This window comes from Nicotiana tomentosiformis, chromosome 5 (assembly GCF_000390325.3).
Source record: "Nicotiana tomentosiformis chromosome 5, ASM39032v3, whole genome shotgun sequence".
In the NCBI taxonomy this organism is placed as follows: Eukaryota; Viridiplantae; Streptophyta; class Magnoliopsida; order Solanales; family Solanaceae; genus Nicotiana; species Nicotiana tomentosiformis.
Genome location: NC_090816.1, coordinates 38,046,136 through 38,063,714, shown reverse-complemented (window position 1 = coordinate 38,063,714; position 17,579 = coordinate 38,046,136). Strand labels below are relative to the sequence as shown.

Here is a 17,579-nt window from a genome sequence, read left to right as displayed (position 1 = left end):
CAAGTTTAGAAAACACTATGAAATTTTAGCTAAGAATATTTTAAGGATTACATCTAAATTTATTTATTTTTATTTTCTTCATAGATAATGTAAGGCTCGATTGAAAAGAGCTAAGTTCAGCAGAAACCAAAATTTGATTATGGAATTGGAATTCACTATTGCCTCGTCACTTTCTACCACTATTCTCGGGCCTCCTGCTGTCACTCATGGACAAAAATATTAAGCATATTTAATATAATTACTAGGATAGTAATTACACAATGTAATAATATAATAATTATACCTATTTGTTTGGCGCAACATATTATAATGTAATTTTATGTGCCATAATTGGTTGTACAAGTGCAGTTATATAGTTAAATATTTTAAATAAAAATTAAATAAACTCTTAAATTTAATTTTTATAAATGGACAAATAAATAAAATTTAATGTGAAACTGTTTACCCGTAAAACGTTATAGTTGAATTTATAATGTGGTTCATAGACAAACGAATCGATTTGATCCCAAAATGAAGATTGAATAAAATGCGAGACTTCACGTTGAAATCGAGATAAGACAGCAAATAGCTTGGTTCCGGAAGCAGGGCTTCCGAAGATAGCAATAAAAATATTGATAGACAGAAAATAAAGTATTATTGAGCTTAGAATAATGTATAGCATAAGTTTGTCAGAATTTTCGTATCTTACAATAGTTGTTGAAGTCATTATTTATAGCTACTCCTAGGGAATAAGGTCCTAGGATCAAGCCCCTCTTAAATGACAATTATAGGGGCCATTATATAATGGCAGGCTATGAATACCAAAATTCTCTGTAACAGATGATGTATTTAATAGTGAGGAATATTATTCATTGAATGTCATCGGGTGAAATTTTACTCATAAGTTCTTTTCTCTAAAATCAGTGCTCCAATCATAACACCAGTTCAACTTCATTAGCATATTTTATGTTTTCATACCACCTAAAAATTAGAAATTGATGTATATTTTATACCACTTGGAAGTTTGTGCATTTATGTATAGCATTTTTACATTTTACCATTTTTTCACAGTGTTTCTGCATTTTTTTCACTTTAATTTTTTTTAGGTTACTATGATCGTTTAATCTCATTCCTTAGATCATCTCTGAGGACATTCATAGGGCGAAGTGTAAAGCATCTTGCCTAGATATCTTTTAAATGAAATGAATTATTTTCATGTATAAAGAAGATAAAATTATCAAGTATTATGCAAGAGAGGCCACACATACATTCAAAAATTACTTCTTTCTAACAAAGATAAGGTGTACGAATACCTTCCAAAAGTCATCTTCTATGTTGATAATATTGTGCATCTATATCATGATTGCGTTGAACTTGGGATTCTCCAATGAGAAGTGTGCTAAGTCGAATAGTTTGTCATTACATATTATGTCAGAAGCTCACTATTAAGTTTATAGTCCTAAATGATGAGGCCAACTTAAACAGGATTGTATAAAATTACTCGTCCCGGATGGTGTAAAGTGCTCTTTGTCAACTATTCACTGAAACTTATACGAAATTATTTTGAGATAGCATGAATAAATATGTAGTATAGGTGTTTCTATTTGTCCCCTTATCTATTGTCTCCTGCTTTGATAGTGTTACTTTTACTCTGTTAAGTGTTGTGCTTTTGATTGTTAAAAATATGGGTGAAATCTTTTGATTTGACTTTTCACTTGCATACTATTGGTTTCTATCTAACTTTTAATTCAATTTTAAATATGTAGGAAAATTTTGGGGTTGAAATTGAAAATGATGTCCAAAAGTCAAATTGATTTACCGGAAGCAAATGATGAAGAGTTTTGGACAATTACGATGTTTGTGATACACTATGGATATATATATATAGTTTTGTAAAGTTAATGGCTAGCGGGCACCTTGAAGCATTTGATGTTATTATTTGATGTCGTATATGAAATATTTGTTTTTTGAAGTTCATTTCAAGTATATGCATCTGAAATATTTTTTATTACTTCTTAGTTAATTAAATTAATTACTGTAGTGTTTGAGATCTCCATACTAAAGTTAATGTATTTGAAATAAATGTGATTATCAAATATATGTAAAAAAAAAAAAATTTAAACACAAAATTGTGGTTTGTATATTAGTTATAATACACGCTTCAAAGTGTGGCCTTAGGGTATGACAAAAATGTGGCGTGTATAGTAATAAAGGCCACACATGGCAACTGTTGCTATAGGAGCAACACTTGAAAATGGTGGCCTATAAGATAACAAAGGACACACTTCAAAAGTGTAGCTATAGGATAAGAAAAGGGTGGCCATTGTAAACCGTGGCCTTTGCCTAATGAAAAGCGTTACCTTAGGGCAAAGGTTACGCTTGCTTAGATCACTCCCTAAAAAGTGTTGTCTTAGGTCAAAAAGTGTGGTAGTTGATCAAAGGCCACACTTTTTGGGTGTGGTTAAAGACCTAAAATGTTGTAGTGAATGTTCCCTTCAGAGTCTGCCCGGTATCAACTGAAGCTGCTATCCTCGGTTGGTTTCCACTTGCTTCGTCTTCTGTCTATCTCCGGTTCCACGTGTCGCTCTATTATTCGAGTATTTAATATGAACCAATTTTACCCTATACAGAAACATATATATGTATATAAAATATTAAATTTTATTTATTAGTATTAGATATTAAAAATTACCTTATGATTACACCATTTAATTGCCACCAAGAGTATAATTGGTCTTCGTTAATTGTATTAAATTACATGTTGATTAGGTAATTGTGTGGCGAGACTAGAGGTGATAAAATGGTTAAATAAAAATAGTTATCCACCCATATTATCCATTAGAAAATGGGTTGGATAATGAACATTTTAAAAACGGATCGAATATGGATAAGAACTATATTATCCACTTAGAAAATGGATAACTAATGGATTTAACTTTTACATTTCTAAAGCCTCAAATTGGGGGCTACTCAAGGTTGGGAGACTAGGAATTCTCCCAAGAGTGACTATATTCAAGAAGCAATGGATAATATATATAACCATATTATTGGTCGGATAACCCATTTTTTATCCGTATTAAATATGAATTGAGTAAGATAATTTATTCATTTTTTGAATTATCTAGTTTTGACCCGCTCATATCCTACCCGACCCGCCCGTTTGCCACTCATAGGCGAGACAAACAATCCAAAGCTATATAGTTATACTAAATTACAATTGCAAGATAGACTTTCCAAACAGGCAATATCCAGGTTAGCACCTTTATAGCCTGTGTTGACCAAGCTTTTTTTGGGCTAGAAGTGGTTTTTTTAAACCAAAAGTATTTTTTTCCCAAAATTGATGTGTTTGGCCAAATTTTGGAATGAAAAAAGTGCTTTTTAAGAGAAGCAAAAGCAGTTTTGGAGAAGAAAAAAAAATAGCTTCTCTCCAAAATTATTTTTTTGAAAAATACTTTTGAGAAAAATACACTTAGAATGAGTTTTTAAAAGCTTGGTCAAACATTAATTATTGCTCAAAAGTGATTTTCAAATTAATTAGCCAAATACAAATTACTTCTCACCGAAAGTACTTTTGAGAAAAACGCTTTTAAGAAAAAACGACTGGCTGAACTGGTTTAGACCTTCTTTGCCGTTCACTTCATTGTCATTGTCTGCCGTTGACCTTTTTGCACTATAAACGAAATTTAGGGGAAAGACGTGAAGGGATGGACATTTATCTAGGAGCGTTTGTTGGTCGGTACGATACGGTATTTAAATATTTCGATTTGATATTTTTGGTATTCGATTTTTTAAAATATTATTATAATACCGTACCTAATTAAATTCGGTATGATTCGGTTTTTCTCCTTTCGGTTTCAGTTTATTCAGTTCAGTAACTTCGGTTTATTCAACTTGAATACTAACTAGTGCATAGAGTCATAGACTGTAATATTCTTAATTACAGTACTCAAAAGTACAAAACTAAAAATATTTGTTTTCAAAAGTTTTGTCCAAAACCTGCAAATATCAACCCAGAGAGAAAACTGTACATAAAAGAATAAATTTGATCATTAGAAATGTCTTGTTACTTACTTAGAGTTAATTGATGAACTTAGAGAATAAAAGAACGTAAAATTTTAGATTTTTTATATCTATGTTATAGTTAATAATATGTGTATTGTGTAATATAATATATATACTCCCTTTGTTCCAGTTTATGTGAACCTATTTCCTTTTTGGTCCGTTCCAAAAAGAATGACCCCTTTCTAAATTTGGTAACAATTTAACTTAAACTTACAATTTTACTTTTAATGAGAAACTTTTATAACCACACAAATACTCCGGGCCCCTTTTTAATTTGTTTAGAACCACAAATTCTAAAAGTCTTCATTTTTTTCTTAAACTCCGTATCCAGTCAAATAGGTTCACATAAATTGAAACGGAGGAAGTATTTCGGTACGGTATCGATATTTCGGTATTTTATTTAAAAATACCAAATGCCATACCAAATACCAATTTTTTTAAAACTTAAACCAAATGTCATACTGAATACCAAAATATCGAATACCAAATACCAAAATTTTCGATTTCGGTACGGTAATTCGATATTTACCGTGCAAAACCCTACATTTATCCCTTCTCATTGCTTTGTAGAAATAGTATAAAATAAAGTAAATTACTCCGTCAATTTCATTTAATGTGATTCTATTTTTCTATAGTTTGTGTAAACAATAATGATTTATTTTAAAATTTTAGCACATAATTTAACTTAATTTTTTGTTTTATCTTAATGAAAAATTAATTTTATAGCTATATAAATGATATATTTAAGATCGTACATTATAAAATCTTACAGCTTTCCTAACTTCATTATATAGGGGTAAGGTCTGCGTACCTTATTTCACTGGACTTATTATATTTTAAAATCTTATAACCACACAAATATTATATTTAGTTAGCATCACAAATTTCAAAATTTTCTTTTTATTTTGAATATACAAACCTCACTTAAAATGAACGGCATATATATATTTTCGTTTTGACGAATTTTACCCGCCCCGATGCCAATTCAACAGGTTTTTCTAGTATAGAGACTTATCTATCTGCAGTTAATCTTGCATGTAAAAAAAGGTTTTGCCATCTCTTTCTCCTCTATTTTCTCTTTATTTACCTTCTCTTTATTTTCCCAAACAAGGTCAGTTGGAGCCTTAATTAATAGAATCAGTCTTTCTACTGAAATGCCTGTTAATCGGTAAGTAAACATCTTTCATTTTTCTCCCTAAAACAAGCAAAATGAGATATGAAGAACAAGTGAAAGTCAACATCAGCCTGCCCTTGCCTCTTTTCTTTTAGTTGACCAATATTCATTATCATGCCCCTTTTGGATAATTTCTATTTTTTGTACTCAACTTTGGTCCAGCTGATTTACACAAAGTTGAAGTCTTTTCTTCTTTTGAAAGTATTCTTTGTATTTGAAGATGTCAAGTATTTCTGGGTATAGTTCAACTTCCTCTGAATAAGAAAAATTAATGAAAAGATTGATTTTTTGTTTGTTTGTAAGTGATGAAAATGTTAATTTTCATTAATAGCATTAGATCCCCACAACCCCACATGTGTTCTTGTTTGGTTGTTTTGACATTGTTTCATGAATTTGCTGGCTAATGTTTAGAGTTGGTAATTTCTATTGAGGAGTTAACATTTGTCCAGCTTATTTTTATTAAGTTGTAGTAGCTTTTTTTTCCTCTTCTTGCCTGTTGAAAATATTTTTGGTTTTGAAGATGTCCATTGTTATTTGGGTGTGGTTGAACTTCGTTTGGTTGACAAAAATTAATGAAAAGATTGTTAGCTATTTTTTATAATGGTTAATTTCATTGTATAGCATTAGATCCCACAACAGTACATTTCTGGTTGACTTGTTTTGACTTTGTTTCATGAATTCAGAGGCAATACGTAGAGTTGGTAATTCTTTTAGAAGACTCAACTTTGATCCAGCTGATCTTCACATTATTTTCAGTCGTCTTATATGCCTTTTGAAAGTGTTGCATATTTGAGGATATCATAATTATCTCATTGCGAAGGATAGCTAATGTCATCATTTAGCATTAGATACCCCCCCCCCCCCCCCCAAAAAAAAAAAAAAAAAAAAACAAAAACCCCATAACTAGTTTGGTTGCTTTGACATTGTTTCATGAACTTATGCATAATGCTTATAGTTGGTAAATATCAATAGAAAATATAGAGAACTTCTAGTGTTGGATACCGATAATTTTTTTTCTAAATCTAATTATTGAGTAGTAGAATGAAACAAGCCCAGATAGAGCAGAACTGATATTAAAGATTCATACAGTCAACCCTTACTAGTTTTGAATCGAGGCACAGTTGCTCTTTGTGCTTAGAAGTTTTTAAGGTTTAAGAATTCATCAGTTTATTGCTGGATAAAGACATTGTTTTTTCAGAAAGTTGTCCTCTTTATTAGTAGTCATTTGCACCTTTACCCTTCTTACTTCTAGTTTATCTGAAATAGGTTAATTTCATTAATTTTATCGCTCATTTATTGAGTTACGTGACAATGTATATGGGAATTGTCTTTTATTACTCGTTTTTTTTTTTTTTCGAGGCTTAGAATGAAATGTTGTGTACTCAAACACCTCTATTTGTTTCTCTCTTATTTTATTGCCATTAATCTGATGCTTACTGAACATTCTTCTACTGACGATAAGACTAATTTCCAGATTCTAATATCAATAATCAATCTTTATCAAATATGCTGCCTCCACGTCCCAGTGGGTTACATCCATCCTTGTTTCTTGCATCTTCAGATGTCAGGGCATCATCTGATAATCATGAAACCAGGTTGAACTCTGATCAAATTCGTGAATCGCCTACTGAGAGTGCTAGCTCAAGAGATACTTGGCCAGCTGCTGATGCCGTGACTCATGTAAAGCTTGAGAATGGGAAAGCTGAGAAGGGTTATTATGAGCAGTCTGTAATTCACCAGCTTTCTGGTTCAACTAAGATTTATCTTCTTGATATAGCTAGAGAACGAGTGGATATAATTTCTGAGAAAATGCATTTGCTCCCCAACGAGCATTTAGAAGAGCTAAAAGGTAGGCTTCGGAGGATGCTTGAGGGGGGTGGGGGCTCTCAGCAAAAAGATGAATTTTTGGTTTTGCAGAGGGTCATTCGGAGTAGGTCTGATTTAACTGCCAAGACACTGATTAGAGCTCATCGAGTTCAGTTGGAAATTCTTGTCGCTATTAACTCTGGAATTCAGGCGTTCCTGCACCCAAGTGTCAGTATTTCTCAGACTTCCCTGATTGAGGTTTTTGTGTACAAGAGATGTCGGAATATAGCATGCCAAAGTCAGTTGCCGGCTGATGATTGCTACTGTGAGATATGCACTAATAGGAAGGGTTTCTGCAGCCTATGTATGTGTATAATCTGCAACAAATTTGATTTTGAAGTGAATACGTGCCGGTGGATTGGTTGCGACTCGTGTGCTCATTGGACTCACACAGACTGTGCAATTCGCGATAAACAAATTGGAATGGGCTCTTCCCCATCAAATGGACTGGACTCTTCTGAATTGCTATTCAGGTGCAGAGCATGCAATCGCACGTCTGAGCTTTTAGGTTGAGTGAAAGATGTCTTCCAACACTGTGCACCGACCTGGGACAGAGAATCTTTGCTGAGAGAACTCAATGTTGTAAGTAAGATCTTCTGTGTAAGCGAGGACGCAAAAGGGAGACGACTATTTTGGAAGTCTGAGGAGCTCATAGAAAAATTCAAGAGCGGAGTGGCAGAAACAACAGCTTGCAGGGCCATATTAACTTTTTTCCAAGGTATATCTCACGACTTAATGCTAGTGCAATTGGTCTTTCTGGAAATGTATGTGCTCTTTTTAGAAATGTATGCACGGGGAGGTAGAATCTATAATGTGGTTGGGCGGTTTGTTAAGGGAAAGTGTTTGCTCCTGTGAGCTATTAGGAAAAACTACAAACATGTCAAATAAGGACTGGGGCCTTGGAAGATTTAATTTCCGCCATTAGGGAATTGTCACATCCTGCATTTATGGAAGTTGTGCTAGAAATATCAGATGTTTTCACAACCATGTGATGAAACCTATCAACCTAAGGTTACAAACCTTTATTTGGCCTCTATGTACAATAATCTGTCTTAGGTGGACAGGGTTACCTCATAGTTATCCTCTAAAAGCCTAAGAGACTTGCCAAATACTGACTTTGCAGTTTCTGGCTCGAAGCTGAATCAAATATTTTCATCCTAGTCTAAGTGATATAGGACCAGCTTCTAGTGATACCTCACGACAAAGTGTTGAACATTTATTTTCACAATCGGCTTTAGAATTTTGGAAACGTAATAAATCTGCGTTCATGATAAGAGAGAGAGAGGGAGAGAGAGAGAGAAGAAAAGGTACGCATTGTTTCCTTTTCGTGCTCTTTCTTCTTTATCTCTTCATTTTTTCCTGGATTATGAAAAAGTATTCTATTGATAAAGAGGAGAAAGAGAAAATTATACGACCAGAGGTCCTCCTAGCAAAAAGTTGTAACAAAATTGAAAAGGAAAAGAAAACAAAGCACCGATAAAACTGTTTTAGCAATGCAGTCTGATTCTGATGTAGATCTCTAAGTGTTAAAGATCCCTGAAAGACCATTGTTCTTATACCATATATTACCTTTTTTCATAAAAGATATTCCAGAATATTGTATTACCTAACTCGCTATGCTTGGTGCCGTCTCGTGCTACGCTATTTGATTGAGAGCCTTCCTGTGCTACGCTATTTGATTGAGATTCGAAATACCCCTATTGATCCTTCAATAATCTTGGATTCTTTTCCATCCAAATACATTGTCTTACTCTGAATCATGGTAAATGCTACAATTTTCCCTTCCCTCTTCCTCGCTGATACCCAAACTCTGGTATTCAACATAGAACTGAGCGAAGCTGTGATACAACAGATTTTCCGATGCTGCAAATAACCTACTCCATAATGCAATAGAAAGGGGAAATGTGAGAAGGTATGGTATGCCTCTCATCTCTTCGCTTACTATGCAAACATCAGAGACGATGAACCTTCATTTTGTGAACCTGCAACAATTGGTCGTGTTTTACTTTAGGACGAAAGACCGTATGAAACCCTTAACTCGTAGATAAGAGGGTTATGTTTCAGTTCTTGAAATGAGAAATAGGATTTACATGAGAAATAACCTGAACTATGCAAGTTGCACACCCTTTTATTCAACATGGGTATGATAACAAATGGAAAGGACATCATGCAATGGAATAAATTATTACTATTTTGTTTGTTCTCTCCTCAAATTCATTGTATCTGCTCTTATTTCCTCAGACGCTCTTATGGTATTCTAAAATCGTCCCTCGTGTCACTCTGAATAGTCATTCCATCTTTGAACCAAACTCACTATTCCTCTATCAACTCTGAAGGAATCATATGGATCCTGTATGGTCCATACTTTTTAGCATTTGAGATACCATACTCTCTGCAGAAGGGCCAACTGGTCAAGACTGCTAGCCAAATACACTAGCTGCGCCTAACATTTTAATAAACGCTTTGATGCTTTTCTCATCATTTTGTTTTTGTGTTTAAGTTCCATGGTCTCGCTCCCAATTATTTTATCTTTCTTCTTCCTTGATAGTGAACTCTTCTATGAGTGATTTGTTTTCGGTCCTATTTTGATTTTGGAGCTTATCCGCATTTTCGGGGACATCATGGATGGAGACCAGGGACTAATTTGAAGGAGGAAAACATGGTAGATTTCCGATTATTCGTCCTAGCAAAAATTTGGGGTGTTCCTTCTTCCCAGCAAGTATTATCCAGCCAAGTTTTTGTGGCAAATTGTTTTTTTTTTTTTTGGGGGGGGGGGGGGGGTTGGCGGGAATGAGAAGAGTTGGTACATACACTTAAAACAATTGACAATTATGGAAATCCTGCGCAAATGAATGGATAGATTGGTGTTAATCGAAAGGAAGAATATCTAGATTAAAGCTTATCTTTTATTTCGTAGTTAAAGATCATCTCACTGCCACTGATCAGCAAAATATTTCTACTTGCTTGGTTTAAGAAAATAAATAATAATAAACAGGCATACAAATTGAAAGGTAAAGGTAAGTTCCTTAAAACAATTATAAGACCAACAATGTTATTGGAAGTGAATGTTGGGTTGCTAAAATCCAACAGATCCACAAGATAAGTGTCGCAAAGATACAAATGGTAAGATGGATACACGGTCATACAAGATTAGACAACATTAAAAATGACCATATTCACTGGAAGGTGCAAATAGCACACATTGAGGATAAAATGAGAGAAGATCGCTTGACATGGTGTGGTCATGTCCTGCTTCGACCTCCATATGCACCGATCCATAGGTGTGAAACCATGGTGAATGAAGGTGTTAAATGGGAACGAGGTAGACCTAAAATCATATGGAGGAAATTGTTTTGGAAGACCTACAACCTCTTAGAATCAATATACCAATTAGTTGGGAATATATTTTAGTCTTGCTATATAAGTTTACCTTAGGTCCTAGGCTTTCTAGGAGTTTTAACCTTATTAGAGATTCTTATGCCAGTAGAGATTACACAGAACTTTTGGCATTTCCCATTTTTATTTTTTATTTTGTATAATGTTGGCTTGAGATGAATTTAAATGGGGAACACAGTCAATGAAGATTCATATAGTTGACCCCAACTTGTTTGGAACTGAGCCGTAGTAATTTTTGCTCTAATAATAACCGGGCCAAGACTTGAGTGGGCTTGTTAAAATTCTTAAATTTAGGAGTATTCTCTCTCTCAGTTTAAGATTTTACATTCCGTGGTTCATATAATTCAGCATTGATCTCATAGCCTTCGTAGCCAGATGACAAAAAAAATCCAGTCTTCTCATTTCTGATGGTTCATCAAGCAGAAAAGGATTTAAGGGCCTCTTTTCCAATCACATCTACCTTAAATGGATTACAGTTTGATTCCTCTTGTCCTTTTTTTCAGTTTGCCGTCCCAAAAATTTGAAATAAGTAAACTTCTAGAATGTCGGAAAATTCTTCTTTATATCTGTTGTCTATTTTCTAGAAGAATGATTTTGGCTAGTATTGATTCATTTACTCTTTGGGCAAAGAGTTTGAGTTGGACTCACCAAAGAGCTCTGAGGCTGGAAATAGTAGTATGCAGCTGCCACCGCAGGAGGCATGCAACCGAATTGCCCAAGTGGTACAAGAGGCAGTGCAGAAAATGGAATTGGTGGCTGACGAAAAGATGAGAATGCTAAAGAAAGCTCGCGTAGCTCTTGCGGCTTGTGATCATGAACTGGAAGAAAAAGCAAAGGAAGTTGCAGAAATAAAAATGGAGAGGCAGCAGAAAGGGCAACAGATAGATGAATTGGAGAGCATTGTTAGGCTTAAACAAGCAGAGGCTGATATGTTCCAGCTTAAGGCTGATGAGGCTAGACGAGAAGCGGACAGGTTGCATATGATTGCTCTTTCAAAATTAGGGAAATGTGAAGAAGACTATGCCAGCAGATACCTAAAACAACGCCTTAGTGAGGCTGAGGCTGAGAGGCAATTCCTTCTCGAGAAGATTAAACTTCAAGATCACGGTTCGGGTTCATCACAAAGTAATGGCATGGCGGACCCCCCGCAAGCACTCTTATCTAAAATACAAGAGATTCTCAAGAGTGTACAATAGCTCGGAGCTCTCACTAAAGCTACACAACCAACCAAATGAACGTCTTTGTAGATGGCCTTGTTACTATTATTGGCTTGTATTGTGTGTAGTTGCAACTCCAGAAACAATGTGAAACAATGTGGAGTAATTTGGTATTAGGATTCCGCTTATGACTGTATTGTGGACTAGTAGATGTATATCTCATGCACACACTCATATTAATTGTTGTTTCCTCGACCTACTTCATTGAAACACGGGTAAAGAAAGGATTAACTCGATTTTAACCTTTCGGGGTCGTTTGGCATGATGCATTAGAGAAAATATCTCTAATGCATGCATTAGCTTTTGGTAATACTAATTCCTTGTTTGGTACACTTTTTCAATCTATGTATAACTAATGCAAGATTTGGTATTATCTTATGTATTACTAATACATAGCTAACCATGGTATTAGCAATACCAACGCTATTAGGGGTCGCTTGGTAGGGTGCATAAGAATAATGTTGAATAGGGTGTGTCAGTAATGCTGGTATTAGTTATGCTGGCATATTTTTTATCCATTGATTGGTTTGATATATTAAAGCATTGCACAATTTCTAAAAGAATTTTATTTACAAAAATACCCTCATAACCAGTCCATCACTTTATCTTTTTAAAAGAAACATATGTTGTGGAATGTTTTTATATGAAAAAATTATTTGATTTATCTACCTATATTGTAGTATAGAACTGAATATTTATTTATAAAAAGAAAATATGCTAAGTATTTATTTATCTATTAGGGGTATAATTTTATTTCCCACTTTCTTGGATTATTAGGCAAAGAAAGTTTGAATTAAAAAATAAAAGAAAAATAAGTTGAATGCAAGTGCATTCCAGTACGTAGTAGTAGAGTACAGATTTTATAAATTTACAATGAAAAATTGGCGGAGTATAGATATAAATAGCATGAGTAATTTCAGTATCAAACTTGCATTAATAAGCGGAATTATTTTCGCAGGTGCGAGAGTGCGACTGGGCAGTGGGCTTCGCAGAAGCGATGATGGCATCGCAGAAGCAACGTCGCATATGCGCCAATCTGTCCGCAGAGCAAAACTGGGCAGATTATTAAGGGATCGAACTTGGTCATTTTTCTCATTTCGTTTTGGATTTTTGGAGCTCGGTTTTGGGCGATTTTGGAGGAGTTCTTCACGACTTCGACTTGGGTAAGTGTTCTATATCCGAAAGTGATTATATCTCATAAATTTATGGTTATATTCATCATTTATTTCAAATTTAATGGAAGAAATTGAGAAAAATTGTGAAATCTTCCGAAAGTGTAAATTGGAGATTTGGAGGACGATTTGTTGTTGGAATTTAATAATATTTTAGTATGGTTGAACTCGTATCAAATGGGGGTTTGGATTTCGTGAATTTTCGTCGGGTTCCGAGACGTGGGCCCGAGGGTTGACTTTGTTGACTTTTCGAGCGGAGTTGAGAATTATTATAAATTGTTAAGTTACACGCATCGGAGTATATTTTGATTGTTTTGCACATTGTTTGACTAGTTTCAGATCGTTTGGCTTTGAATTGAAGAGGCATTGGAGCCGGTTATGGAATTTCGGAGCGAGGTAAGTCTCCTGTCTAACTCTGTGAGGGGGAAACTACCCCTAGGTGATGTATTTGATGTGTGCTACTTGTTGCGGGGGCTACGTACGCACGAGGTGACGAGAGTTCGTACGTAGCTAGGTTCATGTTATGTCCGGGTAGACTTAGGTTCCCACCATGCTATAACTGTACTATTCGAGTTGTCCCTTGCCTATGAAATTCCTTTATTTTACGTTGCGACGTGAGGCTAGACTCGCGTAGAGTGATAGACTTGCTATTATAGAGATATGACGGGCTTTATGATTAGCCGCAGAATAATTGTACTCTTACAAATTTCTTCCGTGCTATGCGTTTTCCTCGAAAGACTTTCCTTAAATATTTATATATCACACATTTATTCGTGAGTGGGGTCAAGGACCCATTAAAGCTTCTTATTCTAATGAGATCGAGTCGTTCGCCTCGACAGTATAATAGATGCATCTATGGTTCGTGTCGTTCGACCCTCGGCAATGCGCACAATATGATGTGATCGGGCCGTTCGCCTCGGCAGGATTTTTGTATCATATCTCATGGGAGCGCGTCGTTCGCCTCGGCAATATAATAGATATATCTATGGTTCGTACCGTTCGACCCTCGGCGGTGCACACAGTATGATGGGATCGGGCCGTACGCCTCGACATTTCTATAAAATACTTTTACGGAATCGTGCGTAATAATTTACAAGAAACTAATGTATCTGCGAGTTTTTCTGATTTGGATTGTGACAATCTATTTGGTGAGGTCTGTCACACTCCTTTTTTCCCCCTCACTAACCCTCTTTAAAATAGATAAAGTGGTTTTAAAGCTCAAAGGGTTTTCAATCATGAAAGTGACAAAAAGATTGCGTTTCGAAGGATTTTCAGAGTCGCCACCTGACATTTGGTTTCGGTGTGCCAAGTCACCGTTTTTAAAATAATAATTTTCCTTCAAAACACATTTGACTCTAAAACTGACTGCACCAGAGATTCTAGATAAGGGGGTTCATTTGACTCGGGGAGAAGGTGTTAGGCATTCCCCGAGTCCCGTAACTAGTACGGTTGCATATATGATCCGGTTGGCTTTTAAGAATATTCAGACTAAGGTAAGAAACACACAAAAGGAAAATAAATAGCAAAAGAGGTTTGAGGTCGTCCCTTCCTAATAAAAGAAAAGAAAAGAAAATAAAATAAGTCTTACTAGCCTATACTATGCCTCTACTGACGATGCCACAGCCTCCGTTTACATTCAATACGGGGCATGCCCCGAATAAAATATATACCAAATCTACGGGGAATTCCCCTGAATATAAACTAAAGGGAACGACCTCTCGCCTCGAATAAAATAAAATAGAAGATCTAAAATTTGCCTACCCAAGTGTGGTCGGCCTAAGCATGCTCCTAACAGATAAGTAGTAGAATAAAATAAAACTAAAAAAAACAATTCATGGCATGCTTTTCTTTTAATTTCTCATTTCATGTATTTAGACCGAGCTCGATCCTAAAGCATGTAGATGAAATTAATACTAATGAGCTCGATCTTTCCCAATTCCCACGACCCAATTTACTCAACGAAAGCGAGTTCATTTTGAAGCCTCGAAACAGATAGAAAGCAATCAGGCAAACAAGTGCAAAGCCACGTAAACGAAAATAACAAAATGAATAAAGAAGAGGTGGATTGAAGCATGATGAGAGCCATGACCCTCCTACGGACTAATCTGTGTAACTTCCCCTACTTCACTGTTCATACTTGAATTGTTCTTTTTGAACTTCTCCTAAACCAATTTCCCAATACATTAAGGATCTTACACGTACGGTCTTTCACACCAGGAGCATTTGAACACAATTCCTTCACAAAGTCAGGCCAATGGTTCACGCATTCAGAGTCAGACAGACACTCAAAGAAAGTTGGCCACCAATTTCATTTTTGACAACATAAAAGCTGGAGTTCTTAGCAGACAATTAAACTCATTTTTTACACTTTACAGCTTTAGTTTACTCATTGAAACACAAATGTAATTTTTGAAAAAAATAATGTTACGAACACAGACCAACATATCAAACGATCACTTTTCCAGTCACATACCAATTAATAAATGTCACAACCTGCTTTTAAATCGTGCCAACTCAATGCACCTAACTCGCTTCATGATTTACTAAACTCATGACAAAACTGATCATGCAGGGAAACAACTCACAAATTCAAGTAAGCAACAGAGAATTCTATCACATAACATTTAACGCGACGAAGTTTAGGATCAGTTAACACATATGCCTTTGAAAATATCAGATTAACCATTCGCTTAGCTTGATACTAGGAACATTAACAAATCCCCTTTCATGAAGAAACTAACTTCAACCGGATAACAAGGGGATTATTGATCAACATAGCCTTTTAGAGTTAAATGCTCACATGAATATTGGTGGTTACAACCTAACACTCTAACAAAATCCAAAAGGAAATCATGATTCAGTCAAGAAAGCCAACATATGTGCCATCGACCAGAATTAACAAAGACGCGATTTAAAACCAAGAGAGATAATTGAATGAGTGTAAACAGATACAACTGGTCGGTCTTTTACTTGTCCATGGGTCCACATTGAATTTGAGTTTCTAATACATAGTCCAACTGATTCTTTCAGTTAAACACATGGAATTTATATGAAGTTGCAAGCATTTCATTCCAAAGGATATAACAAAATCAGTTTTCACACACAATTGTCACGAACGAAATAGAGGCAGACACGATGAGAATTCCACAAAATAAGCACTTGGAACACCTAAAAATGGACTTTAGAACATGGATACTAATCGACTACTGGTGATTGAGTCGAAATGCACGTCGATTTACAATTTATATAGGAAATCAGCATAAGCTAGCAGGTATAAACAACAGACCAAAGCACCAATGAAAAAAGATCATTCAGAACGGGGCAGATTAGTGAAACATTCAGCAAGATTCAAGTATTTTTGTTCACATCAATCATTCCTACATCAAACAACAAGAACATAGAACTAACATTCTTCCCAAAGCGAAACTAAATCTGAAGCTAACCTATAGACGCAATTCTTTTAAAACTAAATGTTAAGAACCTAAAGGTGTTAATAAATCCCACACCCGACTGCCATGGCTCTTGTCATACTTTCAATCAACACCAAAACAGAAGTAAAGGGAAGAAGAATGAACCTTGAATGACAAGATCGTTTTCAATGTATTCCGTTGAAAGACGCAAATACAAGCGGATTCAGCAACCGAAATTTGAAATGAACGATACTACAGCAACAGGAACCAAGAGCCACGAACGGACCTCATAAAAGCAACTCGATCACTCGGACCTCGAATAGCAATCAACAAACAGCTCAAAATAAACTCGACTCAATCAAACTCTATAGTCGAAATCCAAATCCGAAATCGGAACTGATGAAGCAGATTTTTTTTTCATATTTTTTATTGAGAATTTAGAGTTAAAAATCGGTGGAAGGTGAAAAATGAAGAACAATCCCTAAAAGAAACCTAGCTCTTTTCTTTTCTCACTGTTTTCTCTTTTCTCCCCTCGAACTCCAGAAAAATAATCCCCATATTTATAGGAACTCTAGAAACTTCTATTCTTTTCCTCCAAGAAAACCAGAAAATCCTCTAAAAATCTCCAAATTCGTTTGTTAAAACAAGTAGAGGACAAATGGAAGGAGTAGATTGAGCCGAAACTCAATCCTACGCTCACCATTCGTCCTCCCTTGCCTTAAACGAACCGTGTGAGTGAAGAGTGTGTGAGTGGAGTGCGTGAGAGAGATGAAATATTCTTGTCAGAAGTTCGTTAGGCTAGGGCTACGTGGCAAAGAGAGGAAAGAGGGGACCATTGGAGCGGGTTCCGGCGGGTTTGGGTAGTGAAGCGGCAGATGGTTGAGAGAGGAGGGGTGGTGCGGCTAGGTTAGAGTGAACTTAGGGTTAGGGGATTTTAGGATTATAATTGGGGTTTTATGTGTTAGGGGGAATTAATGGTAGCCCTTGGATTAGATGGGATGGAAGGCTAAGATTAAGTAGGGAGATGGGGCGGATCAGCTGGTGGGTCAGCGGGTCATCGGATTGGGCTGCCCGAATTTGGGCCAAATTCCAACCCAAAATCTTAATCCTTCTTCTACAAATAATGTAAAATCTATACTATGAAATACAAAACTAATTCTAATTAATTAAAATAAATAATATTATATTGTGAAACTATTTTTGGTATTTTCAAATATTACTCTTAATATAATAGTAGAGGAAAATAGGCTAAAAGCACATCAATTATTAAAATAATATTCCTACAAAAATACTAATACAAATA

General features: G+C 35.4%; 1 long non-coding RNA gene and 1 pseudogene across 1 annotated transcript; one reads left to right on the top strand and one right to left on the bottom strand.

Annotated features, from left to right (window-relative positions):
• Positions 1 to 5,215: 5,215 nt before the first annotated feature.
• Positions 5,216 to 12,026, top strand: LOC104097434 (OBERON-like protein; annotated as a pseudogene).
• On the bottom strand, positions 8,512 to 17,354 carry LOC104097435 (uncharacterized). The gene is made up of 2 exons (XR_686541.4): positions 16,442 to 17,354; positions 8,512 to 9,063 (listed from the first exon to the last, which is right to left on the bottom strand). It is a non-coding gene; the product is annotated as an uncharacterized lncRNA (long non-coding RNA).
• Between the last annotated feature and the right edge of the window lie 225 nt (positions 17,355 to 17,579).